Here is a 4,861-nt window from a genome sequence, read left to right as displayed (position 1 = left end):
GGAAAGAAGGAGGGAAAGAAGGAAGGAAGGAAGGAAGGAAGGAAGGAAGGAAGGAAAGAAGGAAGGAAATATTTCAGACGCAAACTTACAGCTGAGACTCCAGTCGCCTTTACTATGCTCTATATTGTAGGACATAAAATTAACTTTTGGGCTCTACCTTCCCCAGTAACTCAGCCTCAAATCTGGCATATTTAATATAATCAGGGCTACATTAAAGAAAAGTTTGTCTTGGGTAATTGGATCATAACTACCCATCCTTCTGCTTTGTAACATTTTCCTCATTCTTTACACTGAGCATTTTTCCAATGTGTAATGTACTTTAGAAGTAAGCAGAGAAAGGCTGCAAGTCCTCAGTCGCCTTCCATACTGTGGGATTTGTAGTAATTTACCCCAGGTGGAAGGCTGATTCTCTGTTAGAACTCTGACAATAAGTATATAGCGTTTTATTGTGCTAATTGCCACAGAGTTGACAGCAGCTCACAGAGCCATCAAGGTCCACACAGATCAATCGATAAGACCTGGTCACTGATGGGTGTTGCAGAATATTTGTTTAACTATGCAAAGATGTGCCTGGTGGTGGTGCACGCCTTTAATCCCAGCACTCAGGAGGCAGAGGCAGATGGATTTCTGTAAGTTTGAAGCTGGCCTGATCTACAGAGCGAGTTCCATGACTGGTTCCACAGGTACTGAGAAACTTGTCTCGAAAAACAAACAACAACAACAACAACAACAACAAAACCACACAAAAATATGTTGCACTTGTTTAACTATGTAAAGATGTGCTGCTGTTTTACCTTGACTCCCTAGAATGGCCCATAGTGAGGGTGGAGGTATAGGCAGATCTTCTGGGCAGGGAGAGTAAGTAGGAGGAATTTAGGCTTGAAGAAAGGAAGAAGGAAAAGGAGAGGCCAGGGGCCAGCCACCCAGATGTGGAGGAAGCAGGATATACAGAGTGAAAGAAAAGTAAAAAGCCCCAAGGAAAATGCAGATGGATAGAAACAGGTTAAATTAAGTTAAAAGAGCTAATGGGATAAACCTAAGCTAAGGCCAAACAGTCATAATTAATGAATGCGACTTTATTGGGAGCTGGTTGGCGACCCAAAGAAAATTCCAATTACAGCTGAGGAGCTGATTTTCAAAATATGTAACAGTAAAACCTGGTAGGTGGAATTAGATGCATCATGGCCTTGTGTGGCCATGTTTCCATGACACATTGTGTCAGCTGTGTTCCTGCCACATACATGGTTCAATTAGATACAGCATGACCTTGTGTGGTCATGTTTCCATGACACACTGTGTCAGCTGTGTTCCTGACACACACACTTGACTACACTTCAATCCCAGCTGCTCACATCAGGACATACTTACCACAGCCTCCACAGCAGGTAAATTGTCCCCTACCACCAGTAAAGTAGAACACCTAGGAACACGCCGAAGAGGAGATGGTCAGCAAGTAAAAGGACAATGGACTCATCATGACAGGCAGATACACAGCCATTCAGTGGGGAGACTGGGGCACTTACTTTAATGTTTTCAACCTGTTATCATTTTGGTCTGGTTTGGGTCTTTTAAGCTTCAGGTCTCTGCGTCTAGACAGACAAAGCAGAATCAGTATCGTTTGCAGGAGATCATGGTTCTTCATGTGTTTCCCGAACATGTAATCCAGAGTATGACAGTCTAGGAACACTGTCTTCACACCTCAGGATGGAAGGGCCCTGAGCTATTCTCCTTAGCAGCTGTTTCCATGGCACCATGCATGCTACAGAGCAGGAGCGGATTTTACGGATGCTAAAAAGGGAGAGAACTTTAAAACTAACAGGAGCCCTACTGAAATCCTCAAGTCTAAATTGAATTTTTCAAGTGGTCTTTAGGAATGAGTCCCTTAGGAGGAGGGGATGACATACCTTTACTTTTTGGGACTGAGAAGAGGGAAGGACTTTCTTTGTAACAATCTAACATAGGATTTTACTTTCAGTGCTGGGATCAAACACAGACCTTGTGAATTGAGACAAGCATTCTTCTAATAGAATTTCAACTAAAAATAGGGACACCCTGGAGAGCTGGCTCAAGCCTGGCTGGGCTCCCTGTTGGCTGTGTAACTGGGGAAAGTTACATTGACCCAATTCCTCAGGCTTTTTCCTCCTCCCAGAGAGGGAAGAGGAGCCAGTGTTTTCACCCTGAGAGGCAGTTCCCAGGACAGAATCAGCACACCTCCCTCACTCTCACAGTGGAGGAAGATGTGTGTAAATTCTGGAATATAACAACTTTTTTTTTTTTTTTTTTGTATTTCAGCACCCACATGCCACTTCTGCCTCTGAAACAATTCCAGCAAAAAGCAATTAAGGTAAAGCTCAAGAGTTCTCCGCTTTGTTTTCTATACACATGGGCAGATAGCACATACAAGTTATCACACAACACGGGGAAAGCTCCTGCCTCTTTTCTCTTATAGATGTCAGTCATTCCTTTGCCCTCGCCTACAGGAATGGGAACACTGTACCTATCGTAAGACCGCAGGAAAAGCTCTAGGTTTCCTTGGTTGATATCTTGGGCAATGCGTAGTCTGTAGCTTTGAATCAGTTCCAGGTTGGTCCTCAGCTCTTCCTAGAGTAAGTAGAAGACATTTTCTAAGCTACAGAGAATACAGTCTGAGAGGCACACATACACACCAGAGCAATATAAAATTTTAAGTTTAGTGGGTATATAGAATGGAAAAAATTTCTTTGCATTGGTGGGAAAAGGTGTATCAGGAATAATTGGGAAGATAATAAATCCAGAACCGTATGTAAATATCACCATGAAGTCTCGTAGAGAAACAAAATAAGGAAAAAAGCTTGCAGTCTACAGCAAAGGCGTGAAGGGAGCCAAGAAGATAAAGTAAGGACAGTTTCCTGAAACAATTACTCTCAGGAAATGTGGCTGCGGTACCAACTGCAATCAAAGGAAGATTATGATGAGAAAAATGAATAGTGAAGTTAAGGAGATGGCTCAGTCACTAAGTCCCCGCTGTGCAAGCATGAGGACCTGTGAAGGTGCACCCCTTGCAATCCCAGACCTGAGAGGCAGAGACATGGAGATCCCTGGGCTCCCTAGCCAGCCAGTCCAGCCTAACCAGCCAGGAATGGGTCCCAGTGAGAAACTCTGACTCAACAACAGGACAGTTCCTAAGCAACACCACCAGATACACACACACAAAGTAAGTGGAGACACTCATTCGTTTCCTGGCTGCCCAGACCCAAATAATCACACAAAACGTATATTAATTACAACACTGGTTGGCCAATGGCTTATTCCTACCTACCTCTTCTATCTTAAATTAACCCATTTCTCTTAACCTGTGTATCACCATGAGGCTGTGGCTTACTGGAAAGGTTCTTGACATCTTTTTTCTTTGGCAGCTACATGGTGTCTCCTTGACTCTGCCTACTTTCTCTATATATCTGTTTGGATTTCCAACCTGGCTGTACTCTGCTAAGCCATTGGCCAAAACAGCTTTATTCATCAAACCAATAAAAGCAACACATATACAGAAAGACATCCCCAGATCACCTCCCCTTTCCTGTTTATTTAAAAAGCAAAGTTTTAACATTAACATAGTAAAATTACATATACAAAACAGTTATTGATGTGGGATTCCCCTCTGTATGCTATGAATATTTTTATTACCATTAGTTAATAAAGAAGCAGGGAGACACCATGTAACTTCCATAGGAGAAAGACGCCTGCTAGAACCTTATTGGTAGGCCACAGCCTCGTGGTGACACACAGATTAATAGAAATGGATTAATTCAAGACGTAAGAGTTAGTTAAAAATATGCATAAGTTATTGGCCAAACAGTGTTATAATTAATATAGTTTCTGTGTTATTATTCGGGTCTGGGTGGCTGGGAAATGAATGAGCAGTCTCCACTTACAAGTTGTCAAGCAAGATTTATAGTTACAATATTTAGTTCATTTACATTTGGTAAATTAAGGATAATACTTTATCATCTATCTTATCTTTAGGAGTCTAAAGTTTCATATCTAATTTATCTTTTATCATCAAGAAAAACTATAACTATCTGTCTTCAACTCCATCAAAGACCCCAGAAGGATATAATGTTACCTAAGTAAACAAGAAGCACATTGTAAGCAACTTCCAAAACTCTAGAGTTGACAGAGACATCTTGCTGCCTGGACAGTCACCCAAAGTTTTTCTGTATTATGGGGGCACCCATCTTCAGCCTACAGGCCCATAGTAGCTGGCAGACTTTTCCACAAAGCAGGAAATTTGAAAGAGTATTTTGCCTATGTTGGCAGTTTGTGAGTCACTTTTGTCTTGTCCTGAAGAATGGCCGTCTCTTTCATGAAGTAGGAGCCCTGAAGGACTGTCTCACCTTTTGGCAACTTCAGCAGTCATTTTTCTGTGGATCCTGCATGTCCAGTTTATACAGCATACCATCAAGCAGTCCAGACAAGAATAGTTTCTTGCCCAAATGGCTAGCCTTGTCATGTGTTTCTTCAATGCCCATAAACTTCTCTGATGTAACTGGTTCCACCAGAAGCAGACATATCTCACTGTCAAGAAAAATCTAAGTTTTTAAAACCTTTAAATGCCATATTCTGTAGGCCTTTGAAGTGTTGAAGATTATCTTTCTGAAATGTATTTCTGTATATATAGAAAACCTAACTAACATGACTAAAAGTTTGGTTATTATAGATGACCTTGTATTAAACTATATTTCTTAATTATATATTAAATTTTAAATGAACTGTCTAAACATAATACCTTAAACAAGAGTAGAAATACATATACATAGTATAACAAAATTGACCTTAAATTTGTATCAATAGACCAAGATCCATACCAATGCAAAATATTTAT

The 4,861-nt window shown here is 41.0% G+C and overlaps 1 pseudogene; it reads right to left on the bottom strand.

Annotated features, from left to right (window-relative positions):
• Nucleotides 1–4,861, bottom strand: part of LOC102001212 — an 18,024-nt pseudogene that overhangs the window by 6,291 nt on the left and 6,872 nt on the right.

The sequence above is a fragment of the Microtus ochrogaster genome, linkage group LG8 (assembly GCF_000317375.1).
Source record: "Microtus ochrogaster isolate Prairie Vole_2 linkage group LG8, MicOch1.0, whole genome shotgun sequence".
Classification (NCBI taxonomy): Eukaryota; Metazoa; Chordata; class Mammalia; order Rodentia; family Cricetidae; genus Microtus; species Microtus ochrogaster.
The sequence above is the reverse complement of the archived record's forward strand: the minus strand, read 5'-3'. Positions and strand labels throughout refer to the sequence as shown.